Source organism: Pseudophryne corroboree (assembly GCF_028390025.1).
Source record: "Pseudophryne corroboree isolate aPseCor3 chromosome 7 unlocalized genomic scaffold, aPseCor3.hap2 SUPER_7_unloc_8, whole genome shotgun sequence".
Taxonomy (NCBI): Eukaryota; Metazoa; Chordata; class Amphibia; order Anura; family Myobatrachidae; genus Pseudophryne; species Pseudophryne corroboree.
In genome coordinates, this window is record NW_026967617.1 from 252,779 (window position 1) to 266,732 (window position 13,954).

Genomic DNA, 13,954 nt, shown 5'->3' on the forward strand with positions numbered 1-13,954 from the left:
ATCATCCAGCTAGTGAGAGTGAAAACTCATGCAGGAGTGTGCCTGCTTGTCAGTGGGTTATGCACCTTGCCAGGCGTCAAATCTACATGGAGCAGCTGGAGGGGACAAGAGCAGGTTTGCAAAATATAGATAGAAGAGCATATATGCTGGCGCATTCTCCATGATTGTGTCAGCTTATGTTTTGGTGCACTGCACTTTCCTTCACTAAGTTTTAGCCATTTTGGTTAAACGCAAGTGTAGTTGCTTCTCGCCCTTTTGGCTGTGATCTTGTATCGTGGTTGAAGGGTCTGCTGGAGGGATTGTTTTCTTCATTGGCGAGAGACTGAAGATATTCCAGGATGGAAGGCTTGGGAACACTCTCCGTTTTTCAGTTGTGGAAGAGTTGAAAGACCGGATTGGACTACATTCTATAGTAAAGGATATCTTTGTATTTATTAATCCTCCCTTTATATGTGTCTGTCTTTCAATAAAGCTTCGGGCTTGTGATTCCCTCACCCTCTTACACTCCACACCCATAGCCTTATTAACTGTTGTATTATTGTATTGTTTAAATGTATAGTGCAGTTCATGATTTATAGTGTAGGCTGGCCTGTGCTGTAGTTCTTGAACTGTACTATACCGACAGCATTTGTATTGTGTTTTGGCTGTGCTGCAACACGGTACTTATGTGTGTAATGTTTATGTATGTTTTTTTGCTTCTTTATGTCAATAAAGACTGCTTTTTCAATCCAATATCTGAAAACAATCAATGTTTATCTTTGATGGCAATAGAAGTGGTATGATATTTGCTGCTTTTGAAAGGCAATATCTGATATGTCCCCTATCTGGGAACCATATATTAAATGGCTTTTCAGAAAAGGGAGATGGGAGAAGAGCTTTCAGTACTTGTAGGACCGATGCTCATTTCCTATTCTAGCCTCCAAAAACAGATTCAGTTGCATTTTCCAGCGTGTTTTGGATGCGCCTTTGCAAATGTCTTACATCGACAAACTTATTTAGTACTATTTTGCAAATAGGGTTACATTGTTGCAACATTGTGTTCCCTAATTGCTTGATTTTTTAAATGCAACAATTGATAAAGACACCTGATAACTGCTCTGTGGAGTCTTATTTTGTGTCTACTTCTTATCTACATTTAATTCTCTACCTCTAATCAAGGCATTTTTAAATGCTGGGGGCTGCCAGGACGTGAGGCCTACCTAGACTTTAGATCTGAATTTGAATGTACTTGTGAACTAACTTAATTTCCTACTTCTAAATTCATTCCTAAATTCACTACTTACATGAATCCTGTAGTTGGGCATTTTGGGACTTCGATTGTGGGCATTGTTTTGTGTCCAGACCAGCAGCAGGTGGTGTGCATTTGCTGGAAAGGCATCGAAGACCTCCGATATGCTGCATCTCCTGATGTGTGTCTCCCTCAAGTGTCTGTCAGCAAATGCCTGCTAGACACCCCATTCCAAGCTGATTGTGACATCACGGTACATGCATCATAGAACAGGCATGCTAGAACATGGGTCTTCAACCTGCGACCCTCCAGCTGCTGTGGAACTACACATCCCAGCATGCCCTGCCTCAGTTTTAGCATACCTTAATAGCAAAACTGTGGCAGGGCATGCTGGGATGAGTAGTTTCACAGCAGCTGGAGGGCCACAGGATGAAGACCCATGTGCTAGAGCCAAGCCGCAGATACATTGAATACTAGCAAGCTGAATATTTAAATCCTTTTTGTTCCGCAGCATTCCAATGTGGAAGATTCCATGGAACCAGAGATCCTTCCATTGAGAAGGACATGCTGCCTGGATGACTACACTGTGCAAATTAAATCACGGAGCCAGTTGGTTTGTGGGTGGCTCTGGTGACTGGGTGGTTGGGTGGGTGGTGTGTCGGAGGTGGAGCACATGCAAATGATTGTGTATCATCCAGCTAGTGAGAGAGAAAACTCATGCAGGAGTGTGCCTGCTTGTCAGTGGGTTATGCACCTTGCCAGACGTCAAATCTACATAGAGCAGCTGGAGGGGACAAGAGCAGGTTTGCAAAATATAGATAGAAGAGCATATATGCTGGCACATTCTCCATGATTGTGTCAGCTTATGTTTTGGTGCACTGCACTTTCCTCCACTAAGTTTTAGCCATTTTTGTTAAGCTCAAGTGTAGTTGCTTCTCGGCCTTTTGGCTGTGATCTTGTATCGTGGTTGAAGGATCTGCTGGAGGGAGGGATTGTTTTCTTCATTGGCGAAAGACCAAAAATATTCCAGGATGGAAGGCTTGGGAACACTATCCGTTTTTCAGTTGTGGAAGAGCACAGAGGTCGGATTGGACTACATTCTATAGTAAAGGATACCTTTCTATTTATTGCCCCTCCCCTTATATGTGACTGTGTTACAATAAAGCTTCGGTCTTGTGATTCCCTCACCCTCTTACACTCCACACACATAGCCTTATTAACTGTTGTATTATTGTATAGTTTAAATGTATAGTGCAGTTCATGATTTATAGTGTAGGCTGGCCTGTGCTGTAGTTCTTGAACTGTACTATACCGACAGCATTTGTATTGTGTTTTGGCTGTGCTGCAACACAGTACTTATGTGTGTAATGTTTATGTATGTTTTTTTGCTTCTTTATGTCAATAAAGACTGCTTTTTCAATCCAATATCTGAAAACAATCAATGTTTATCTTTGATGGCAATAGAAGTGGTATGATATTTGCTGCTTTTGAAAGGCAATATCTGATATGTCCCCTATCTGGGAACCATATATTAAATGGCTTTTCAGAAAAGGAAGATGGTAGAATAGCTTTCAGTACTTGTTGGACCGATGCACATTTCCTATTCTAGCCTCCAAAAACAGATTCAGTTGCATTTTCCAGTGTGTTTTAAATGCGCCTTTGCAAATGTCTTACATCGACAAACTTATTTAGTACTATTTTGCAAATAGGGTTACATTGTTGCAACATTGTGTTCCCTAATTGCTTGATTTTTTAAATGCAACAATTGATAAAGACACCTGATAACTGCTCTGTGGAGTCTTATTTTGCGTCTACTTCTTATCTACATTTAATTCCCTACCTCTAATCAAGGCATTTTTAAATGCTGGGGGCTGCCAGGACGTGAGGCCTACCTAGACTTTAGATCTGAATTTGAATGTACTTGTGAACTAACTTAATTTCCTACTTCTAAATTCATTCCTAAATTCACTACTTACATGAATCCTGTAGTTGGGCATTTTGGGACTTCAATTGTGGGCATTGTTTTGTGTCCAGACCAGCAGCAGGTGGTGTGCATTTGCTGGAAAGGCATCGAAGACCTCCGATATGCTGCATCTCCTGATGTGTGTCTACCTCAAGTGGCTGTCAGCAAATGCCTGCTAGATACCCCATTCCAAGCTGATTGTGACATCACGGAACATGCATCATAGAACAGGCATGCTAGAACATGGGTCTTCAACCTGCGACCCTCCAGCTGCTGTGGAACTACACATCCCAGCATGCCCTGCCTCAGTTTTAGCATACCTTAATAGCAAAACTGTGGCAGGGCATGCTGGGATGTGTAGTTTCACAGCAGCTGGAGGGCCACAGGATGAAGACCCATGTGCTAGAGCCAAGCCGCAGGTACATTGAATGCTAGCAAGCTGAATGTTTAAATCCTTTTTGTTCCGCAGCATTCCAATGCGGAAGATTCCATGGAACCAGAGATTATTCCATTGAGAAGGACATGCTGCCTGGATGACTGCACTGTGCAAATTAAGTCACGAAGCCAGTTGGCTTGTGGGTGGCTCTGGTGACTGGGTGGTTGGGTGGGCGGTGTGTCGGAGGTGGAGCACATGCAAATGAATGTGTATCATCCAGCTAGTGAGAGTGAAAACTCATGCAGGAGTGTGCCTGCTTGTCAGTGGGTTATGCACCTTGCCAGACGTCAAATCTACATGGAGCAGCTGGAGGGGACAAGAGCAGGTTTGCAAAATATAGATAGAAGAGCATATATGCTGGCGCATTCTCCATGATTGTGTCAGCTTATGTTTTGGTGCACTGCACTTTCCTCCACTAAGTTTTAGCTATTTTGGTTAAACGCAAGTGTAGTTGCTTCTCGCCCTTTTGGCTGTGATCTTGTATCGTGGTTGAAGAGTCTGCTGGAGGGATTGTTTTCTTCATTGACGAGAGACTGAAGATATTCCAGGATGGAAGGCTTGGGAACACTATCCGTTTTTAAGTTGTGGAAGAGTTGAAAGACCGGATTGGACTACATTCTATAGTAAAGGATATCTTTGTATTTATTAATCCTCCCTTTATATGTGTCTGTCTTTCAATAAAGCTTCGGGCTTGTGATTCCCTCACCCTCTTACACTCCACACCCATAGCCTTATTAACTGTTGTATTATTGTATTGTTTAAATGTATAGTGCAGTTCATGATTTATAGTGTAGGCTGGCCTGTGCTGTAGTTCTTGAACTGTACTATACCGACAGCATTTGTATTGTGTTTTATCTGTGCTGCAACACAGTACTTATGTGTGTAATGTTTATGTATGTTTTTTTGCTTCTTTATGTCAATAAAGACTGCTTTTTCAATCCAATATCTGAAAACAATCAATGTTTATCTTTGATGGCAATAGAAGTGGTATGATATTTGCTGCTTTTGAAAGGCAATATCTGATATGTCCCCTATCTGGGAACCATATATTAAATGGCTTTTCAGAAAAGGGAGATGGTAGAAGAGCTTTCAGTACTTGTTGGACCGATGCACATTTCCTATTCTAGCCTCCAAAAACAGATTCAGTTGCATTTTCCAGCGTGTTTTGGATGCGCCTTTGCAAATGTCTTACATCGACAAACTTATTTAGTACTATTTTGCAAATAGGGTTACATTGTTGCAACATTGTGTTCCCTAATTGCTTGATTTTTTAAATGCAACAATTGATAAAGACACCTGATAACTGCTCTGTGGAGTCTTATTTTGTGTCTACTTTTTATCTACATTTAATTCTCTACCTCTAATCAAGGCATTTTTAAGTGCTGGGGGCTGCCAGGACGTGAGGCCTACCTAGACTTTAGATCTGAATTTGAATGTACTTGTGAACTAACTTAATTTCCTACTTCTAAATTCATTCCTAAATTCACTACTTACATGAATCCTGTAGTTGGGCATTTTGGGACTTCGATTGTGGGCATTGTTTTGTGTCCAGACCAGCAGCAGGTGGTGTGCATTTGCTGGAAAGGCATCGAAGACCTCCGATATGCTGCATCTCCTGATGTGTGTCTCCCTCAAGTGTCTGTCAGCAAATGCCTGCTAGACACCCCATTCCAAGCTGATTGTGACATCACGGTACATGCATCATAGAACAGGCATGCTAGAACATGGGTCTTCAACCTGCGACCCTCCTGCTGCTGTGGAACTACACATCCCAGCATGCCCTGCCTCAGTTTTAGCATACCTTAATAGCAAAAATGTGGCAGGGCATGCTGGGATGTGTAGTTTCACAGCAGCTGGAGGGCCACAGGATGAAGACCAATGTGCTAAAGCCAAGCCGCAGGTACATTGAATGCTAGCAAGCTGAATATTTAAATCCTTTTTATTCCGCAGCATTCCAATGTGGAAGATTCCATGGAAACAGAGATCCTTCCATTGAGAAGGACATGCTGCCTGGATGACTACACTGTGCAAATTAAATCACGGAGCCAGTTGGCTTGTGGGTGGCTCTGGTCACTGGGTGGTTGGGTGGGTGGTGTGTCGGAGGTGGAGCACATGCAAATGATTGTGTATCATCCAGCTAGTGAGAGAGAAAACTCATGCAGGAGTGTGCCTGCTTGTCAGTGGGTTATGCACCTTTCCAGACGTCAAATCTACATGGAGCAGCTGGAGAGGACAAGAGCAGGTTTGCAAAATATAGACAGAAGAGCTCTCCAGCCTAGTTTGCTGTCTGTTTCCACTTCTCTTTTCTTGAGCCGCTCCCTTATATGCCCTTGCGCACTATCCTGACTTCTCCCATCTGCTTACTTTGTGCCTTCCAACGCACAATGCGAACTACAGGTAGTGCTGCAGGGCCCACACCCTTTTACTTGCCATACAGAGCAGCTCTGGAGCTGTTACAGTGCCCAGCTTCTGCAAGAAATCAGCTTGAATGCTTCAGGGGCTGGGGCATAGCCAACATGAGCCCCACACCGAAGGAGGGTGGAGGTGTTTAATGCGAACTAGGGGTCATCCAAGCGCCGCAAAAGGCCGCCATGCCCTGCACGCCCCTTTTCTCTTTTCATATGCAGACGAGGGTTGAAGCCAACTTTGACCCACTGCTTGGATGACATCACCATATGCAAATCCATCTGCTGCAGGCCTTCCCCCAGGAATGCTTGCACTAGTTGTTGCATTTGGTTTGTTGTTTGGGGGTGCTTCAGTATTAGGCAGCCTTCTGCCCTCCCATGTTCATCTGAAAATATGTGTTCTCCCTGCAGTTGTTGTCCCCAGATGAGAGTTCCCTTGTGCTGCCTCAGTTGAATATTCTTTACTTGACAGAGATGTGCCTGAGCAGCGGCCCTCCCCAGCCCTATCCCAAATCATACTTATTTTGCATAGGAGATACCATGGTCATGAAGATTGCTCTCCCAGGGTGAGGTTCATTCATTGCATTCTGGGTATGCTGACCCCTGTGATTTCCCCAAATGTGGGAAACTTGACTGCATTATTTGTGGTAGTGGGGGATGTGTTTGTGCTTTCCTCTGGTCAGCTCTGGTAAAAGTCAGATTTCTTTGTCTCAGATCTTCCTCTAGCCTTGTTCTTCTTTCGAGAGTTCCCTTGTGCTGCCTCAGTTGGATCTCCTTTACTTGACAGGGGGGTGCCCAAGCAGCGACCCTCCCCAGCTCTAGCCCAACTCCTACTTACCTGCCAGGTGAGATACTATGATCATGAAGGTGCTTCTCCCAGGGCAAGGCTCACCCATTGCACTCTGGGTGTGCTGCCCCTGTGATTTCCCCAAATGTGGGAAACTTGACTGCATAATTTGTGTTTCCACTGGTCGGCTTTCATATAATTCAGATCTCTTTGTCTCAGGTCTCTCTCCAGCCTAGTTTGCAGTCTGTTTCCACTTCTTTTTTTTTTGAGCCCCTCCCTTCTATACCCTTGTGCACTATCCTGACTTCTCCTCCTGTCTGCTTACTTTGTGCCTTCCAATGCACAATGCAAACTACAGGTAGTGCTGCAGGGCCCACAAACTTTTACTTGCATTACAGAGCAGCTCTGGAGCTGTTACAGTGCCAAGCTGCTGCAAGAAATCAGCTTGAATGCTTCAGGGGCTGGGGCATTGCCAACATGAGCCCCACACCGAAGGAGGGTGGGGGTGTTTAATGCGAACTAAGGGTCATCCAAGCGCCGCAAATGGCCGCCATTCCCTGCATACCCCTTTTCTCTTTTCATATGCAGATGAGGGTTCCAGCCAACTTTGGCCCACTGCTTGGATGACATCACTGTATGCAAATCCGTCTTCTGCAGACCTTCCCCCAGGAATGCTTGTACTAGTTGTTGCATTTGGTTTGTTGTTTGGGGGTGCTTCAGTATTAGGCAGCCTTCTGTCCTCCCATGTTCATCTGAAAATATGTGTTCTCCCTGCAGTTGTTGTCCCCAGATGAGAGTTCCCTTGTGCTGCCTCAGTTGAATCTCCTTTACTTGACAGAGATGTGCCTGAGCAGCGGCCCTCCCCAGCCCTATCCCAAAGCATACTTATTTTGCATAGGAGATATCATGGTAATGAAGACTGTTATCCCAGGGTGAGGTTCATTCATTGCATTCTGGGTATGCTGACCCCTGTGATTTCCCCAAATGTGGGAAACTCGACTTCATTATTTGTGGTAGTGGGGGACTGTGTTTGTGCTTTCCTCTGGTCAGCTCTGGTAAAAGTCAGATTTATTTGTCTCAGATCTTCCTCTAGCCTTGTTCTTCTTTCGAGAGTTCCCTTGTGCTGCCTCAGTTGGATCTCCTTCACTTGACAGGGGGGTGCCCGAGCAGCGACCCTACCCAGCTCTAGCCCAACTCCTACTTACCTGCCAGGTGAGATACTATGATCATGTAGGTGCTTCTCCCAGAGCAAGGCTCACCCATTGCACTCTGGGTGTGCTGCCCCTGTGATTTCCCCAAATGTGGGAAACTTGACTGCATAATTTGTGTTTCCCCTGGTCGGCTCTCGAATAATTCAGATCTCTTTGTCTCAGGTCTCTCTCCAGCCTAGTTTGCTGTCTGTTTCCACTTCTCTTTTCTTGAGCCGCTCCCTTCTATGCCCTTGCGCACTATTCTGACCTCTCCTGTCTGCTTACTTTGTGCCTTCCAACGCACAATGCAAATTACAGGTAGTGCTGCAGGGCCCACGCCCTTTTACATGCTTTACAGAGCAGCTCTGGAGCTGTTACAGTGCCCAGCTGCTGCAAGAAATCAGCTTGAATGCTTCAGGGGCTGGGGCATAGCCAACATGAGCCCCACACCGAAGGAGGGTGGAGGTGTTTAATGTGAATTAGGGGTCATCCAAGCGCCGGAAAAGGCCGCCATGCCCTGCACGCCCCTTTTCTCTTTTCATATGCAGACAAGGGTTGAAGCCAACTTTGACCCACTGCTTGGATGACATCACCATATGCAAATCCATCTGCTGCAGGCCTTCCCCCAGGAATGCTTGCACTAGTTGTTGCATTTGGTTTGTTGTTTGGGGGTGCTTCAGTATTAGGCAGCCTTCTGCCCTCCCATGTTCATCTGAAAATATGTGTTCTCCCTGCAGTTGTTGTCCCCAGATGAGAGTTCCCTTGTGCTGCCTCAGTTGAATATTCTTTACTTGACAGAGATGTGCCTGAGCAGCGGCCCTCCCCAGCTCTATCCCAAATCATACTTATTTTGCATAGGAGATACCATGGTCATAAAAGATTGTTCTCCCAGGTTGAGGTTCATTCATTGCATTCTGGGTATGCTGACCCCTGTGATTTCCCCAAATGTGGGAAACTTGACGGCATTATTTGTGGTAGTGGGGGACTGTGTTTGTGCTTTCCTCTGGTCAGCTCTGGTAAAAGTCAGATTTCTTTGTCTCAGATCTTCCTCTAGCCTTGTTCTTCTTTCGAGAGTTCCCTTGTGCTGCCTCAGTTGGATCTCCTTCACTTGACAGGGGGGTGCCCGAGCAGCGACCCTCCCCAGCTCTAGCCCAACTCCTACTTACCTGCTAGGTGAGATACTATGATCATGAAGGTGCTTCTCCCAGGCAAGGCTCACCAATTGCACTCTGGGTGTGCTGCTCCTGCGATATCCCCAAATGTGGGAAACTTGACTGCATAATTTGTGTTTCCCCTGGTCGGCTCTCGTATAATTCAGATCTCTTTGTCTCATGTCTCTCTCCAGCCTAGTTTGCTGTCTGTTTACACTTCTCTTTTCTTGAGCCACTCCCTTCTATGCCCTTGCGCACTATCTTGACTTCTCCCGTCTGCTTACTTTGTGCCTTCCAACGCACAATGCGAACTACAGGTAGTGCTGCAGGGCCCACACCCTTTTAGTTGCCTTACAGAGCAGCTCTGGAGCTATTACAGTGCCTAGCTGCTGCAAGTAATCAGCTTGAATGCTTCAGGGGCTGGGGCATAGCCAACATGAGCCCCACACCGAAGGAGGGTGGAGGTGTTTAATGCGAACTAGGGGTCTTCCAAGCGCCGCAAAAGGCTGCCATGCCCTGCACGCCCCTTTTTTCTTTTCATATGCAGACGAGGGTTGAAGCCAACTTTGACCCACTGCTTGGATGACATCACCATATGCAAATCCATCTGCTGCAGGCCTTCCCCCAGGAATGCTTGCACTAGTTGTTGCATTTGGTTTGTTGTTTGGGGGTGCTTCAGTATTAGGCAGCCTTCTGCCCTCCCATGTTCATCTGAAAATATGTGTTCTCCCTGCAGTTGTTGTCCCCAGATGAGAGTTCCCTTGTGCTGCCTCAGTTGAATATTCTTTACTTGACAGAGATGTGCCTGAGCAGCGGCCCTCCCCAGCTCTATCCCAAATCATACTTATTTTGCATAGGAGATACCATGGTCATGAAGATTGTTCTCCCAGGTTGAGGTTCATTCATTGCATTCTGGGTATGCTGACCCCTGTGATTTCCCCAAATGTGGGAAACTTGACGGCATTATTTGTGGTAGTGGGGGACTGTGTTTGTGCTTTCCTCTGGTCAGCTCTGGTAAAAGTCAGATTTCTTTGTCTCAGATCTTCCTCTAGCCTTGTTCTTCTTTCGAGAGTTCCCTTGTGCTGCCTCAGTTGGATCTCCTTCACTTGACAGGGGGGTGCCCGAGCAGCGACCCTCCCCAGCTCTAGCCCAACTCCTACTTACCTGCCCGGTGAGATACTATTAAGTTGATTTTTGAAAGAAAACAATACTGTCAATATACTATTAAAACAAATTAAAATGGTAAAAGTTATTGTACTTTAAGTAAAAATAAAAGAGCTAAAATATCAATCCCAGTTTTGGATTACTTTAATTAACAAAAAAAATGCATATAGCAGAGGATAGTTTCAATCTGCCTACCTCTGGGTTATGGGCCCAGCATGCTTCCATTGCAGTACTCTGCTGCACATGTAAGTGCAAGAGATCCTGAAGCACTCACTCATCATGGGAAAGTACCAATGTGTTTCTTCGTTGGTTGATCTAAGAAACATCTTACAAAAACTCTCCAGATTATTGACTTTCTAAAGTTTTTCTAGGAAACGTTCTAGATGAATGCTTATTAGCCTTTGTCAGTATGCTCTTTTGCAAAGTGTCTCTGTTGCGCAATCAGATAGTGTGTTCGGTTACTAACCAAAAGGTTGATGGTTCAATCCCACCTAGGGATGTAATTGACCTTGTGATCAGGTTTTGGTGATCTTTAAGTAGACAAGTCAAAATTTCAAACCCCCTCTTATGATGTAGGGTACCTGGCCTTCTCTGATGTAACCAGAGTTCGTTTTGATTAAGTGATTTTATAAAAAACAGCTAGGAAGCACAATTTAGCAGTGGGTTGCAGAGAAAAAGAAATATGCTGGCAAAAAAAATCCAATTGAGTGATTAAACAGCTCTTCATTTTCTGGCTTTATTTTTATGCTAACAAATTTGTTCTCTGAAAAGTGTCCACAAAGCCAAGTCTCTGATTAACACCTTTGTAGGGATGGTTTTTCACCTATTACTAAATTAAACTTGCTTCATTGGAAAGGCAGCAAGATGCATCCTCATTTCAATTTCTACTGAAATAATACAGGTTGACACCAGGAAACATTAACGCCACTGCATCCTTGCTGCTTTCTCATGTGGAAGTCTGTTTAATGTGAAAACAAGGTGATATCTAATTAGCACACAGGTAAGGAATTAAGAAAATCTTTATTTAAGGGTGAAGATGTTTCTCACAAAATCGTTGCCCCAATGCATCATTGAAATTCAAGCTGGAAAGATGATTTTAATATATCACTTGTACATTTTGTATTGCTCTTCTGGTGACAATGTAGTTTGTTTTTGTCAATTACCCTTTTAATAATAGGGTAAAGAAAATTAAGTGGATTTTTTAAAGAAAACTATACTGTCAATATACTATTCAAACAAATTAAAATGGTAAAAGTTATTGTACTTCAAGTAAAAATAAAAGAGCAAAAATATCAATCCCAGTTTTGATTACTTAAATTAACAAAAAAAATGCATATAGCAAAGGATAGTTTCAATCTGCCTACCTCTGGGTTATGGGCCCAGCATGCTTCCATTGCAGTACTCTGCTGCACATGTAAGTGCAAGAGATCCTGAAGCACTCACTCATCATGAGAAAGTACCAATGTGTTTCTACGTTGGTTGATGGAAGAAACATTTTACAAAAACTCTCCAGATTATTGACTTTTTAAAGTTTTTCTAGGAAACGTTCTAGATGTATGCTTATTAGCCTTTGTCAGAATGTACTTTTTGCGAAGTGTCTCTGTGGCGCAATCGGTTAGTGTGTCCGGTTACTAACCAAAAGGTTGGTGGTTCAATCCCACCTATGGACGTAATTGACCTTGTTATCAGATTTTGGTGATCTTTAAGTAGACAAGTCAAAATTTCAAACCCCCTGTTATGGTGTAGGGTACCTGGCCTTTTCTGATGTAATCAGAGTTAGATTTGATTCAGTGATTTAATAAAAACAGCTAGGAAGCACAATTTAGCAGTGGGTTGCAGAGAAAAAGAAATATGCTGGCAAAAAAAATCCAATTGAGTGATTAAACAGCTCTTCATTTTCTGGCTTTATTTTTATGCTAACAAATTTGTTCTCTGAAAAGTGTCCACAAAGCCAAGTCTCTGATTAACACCTTTGTAGGGATGGTTTTTCACCTATTACTAAATTAAACTTGCTTCATTGGAAAGGCAGCAAGATGCATCCTCATTTCAATGTCTACTGAAATAATAAAGGTTGACACCAGGAAACATTAACGCCACTGCATCCTTGCTGCTTTCTCATGTAGAAGTCTGTTTAATGTGAAAACAAGGTGATATCTAATTAGCACACAGGTAAGGAATTAAGAAAATCTTTATTTAAGGGTGAAGATGTTTCTCACAAAATCGTTGCCCCAATGCATCATTGAAATTCAAGCTGGAAAGATGATTTTAATATATCACTTGTACATTTTGTATTGCTCTTCTGGTGACAATGTAGTTTGTTTTTGTCAATTACCCTTTTAATAATAGGGTAAAGAAAATTAAGTGGATTTTTTAAAGAAAACTATACTGTCAATATACTATTAAAACAAATTAAAATGGTAAAAGTTATTGTACTTTAAGTAAAAATAAAAGAGCAAAATTATCAATCCCAGTTTTGATTACTTAAATTAACAAAAAAAATGCATATAGCAAAGGATAGTTTCAATCTGCCTACCTCTGGGTTATGGGCCCTGTATGCTTCCATTGCAGTACTCTGCTGCACATGTAAGTGCAAGAGATCCTGAAGCACTCACTCATCATGGGAAAGTACCAATGTGTTTCTTCATTGGTTGATGGAAGAAACATCTTACAAAAACTCTCCAGATTATTGACTTTTTAAAGTTTTTCTAGGAAACGTTCTAGATGTATGCTTATTAGACTTTGTCAGTATGTACTTTTTGCAAAGTGTCTCTGTGGCGCAATCGGTTAGTGTGTCCGGCTACTAACCAAAAGGTTGGTGGTTCAATCCCAACCAGGGACGTAATTGACATTGTTATCAGGTTTTGGTGATCTTTAAGTAGACAAGTCAAAATTTCAAACCCCCTGTTATGGTGTAGGGTACCTGGCCTTCTCTGATGTAATCAGAGTTAGATTTGATTCAGTGATTTTATAAAAACAGCTAGGAAGCACAATTTAGCAGTGGGTTGCAGAGAAAAAGAAATATGCTGGCAAAAAAAATCCAATTGAGTGATTAAACAGCTCTTCATTTTCTGGCTTTATTTTTATGCTAACAAATTTGTTCTTTGAAAAGTGTCCACAAAGCCAAGTCTCTGATTAACACCTTTGTAGGGATGGTTTTTCACCTATTACTAAATTAAACTTGCTTCATTGGAAAGGCAGCAAGATGCATCCTCATTTCAATGTCTACTGAAATAATACAGGTTGACACCAGGAAACATTAACGCCACTGCATCCTTGCTGCTTTCTCATGTAGAAGTCTGTTTAATGTGAAAACAAGGTGATATCTAATTAGCACACAGGTTAGGAATTAAGAAAATCTTTATTTAAGGGTGAAGATGTTGCTCACAAAATTGTTGCCCCAATGCATCATTGAAATTCAAGCTGGAAAGATGATTTTAATATATCACTTGTACATTTTGTATTGCTCTTCTGGTGACAATGTAGTTTGTTTTTGTCAATTACCCTTTTAATAATAGGGTAAAGAAAATTAAGTGGATTTTTTAAAGAAAACTATACTGTCAATATACTATTAAAACAAATTAAAATGGTAAAAGTTATTGTACTTTAAGTAAAAATAAAAGAGCAAAAATA

At 42.8% G+C, this 13,954-nt stretch overlaps 7 non-coding genes across 7 annotated transcripts; all 7 read left to right on the forward strand.

Moving 5' to 3' along the window:
- The first annotated feature begins 6,547 nt into the window (after positions 1-6,547).
- Positions 6,548-6,710, forward strand: LOC134987266 (U1 spliceosomal RNA). The gene has a single exon (XR_010192962.1). It is a non-coding gene; the product is annotated as a U1 spliceosomal RNA (small nuclear RNA).
- Positions 6,711-6,862: 152 nt separating this feature from the next.
- Positions 6,863-7,025, forward strand: LOC134987215 (U1 spliceosomal RNA). Its single transcript, XR_010192914.1, has one exon. It is a non-coding gene; the product is annotated as a U1 spliceosomal RNA (small nuclear RNA).
- A 675-nt stretch (positions 7,026-7,700) lies between these two features.
- On the forward strand, positions 7,701-7,864 carry LOC134987198 (U1 spliceosomal RNA). The gene has a single exon (XR_010192898.1). It is a non-coding gene; the product is annotated as a U1 spliceosomal RNA (small nuclear RNA).
- Positions 7,865-8,016: 152 nt separating this feature from the next.
- LOC134987225 (U1 spliceosomal RNA) lies at positions 8,017-8,179 on the forward strand. The gene has a single exon (XR_010192923.1). It is a non-coding gene; the product is annotated as a U1 spliceosomal RNA (small nuclear RNA).
- A 671-nt stretch (positions 8,180-8,850) lies between these two features.
- LOC134987200 (U1 spliceosomal RNA) lies at positions 8,851-9,015 on the forward strand. The gene has a single exon (XR_010192900.1). It is a non-coding gene; the product is annotated as a U1 spliceosomal RNA (small nuclear RNA).
- Positions 9,016-9,167: 152 nt separating this feature from the next.
- On the forward strand, positions 9,168-9,329 carry LOC134987232 (U1 spliceosomal RNA). Its single transcript, XR_010192930.1, has one exon. It is a non-coding gene; the product is annotated as a U1 spliceosomal RNA (small nuclear RNA).
- A 671-nt stretch (positions 9,330-10,000) lies between these two features.
- Positions 10,001-10,164, forward strand: LOC134987193 (U1 spliceosomal RNA). The gene has a single exon (XR_010192893.1). It is a non-coding gene; the product is annotated as a U1 spliceosomal RNA (small nuclear RNA).
- Positions 10,165-13,954: the final 3,790 nt, after the last annotated feature.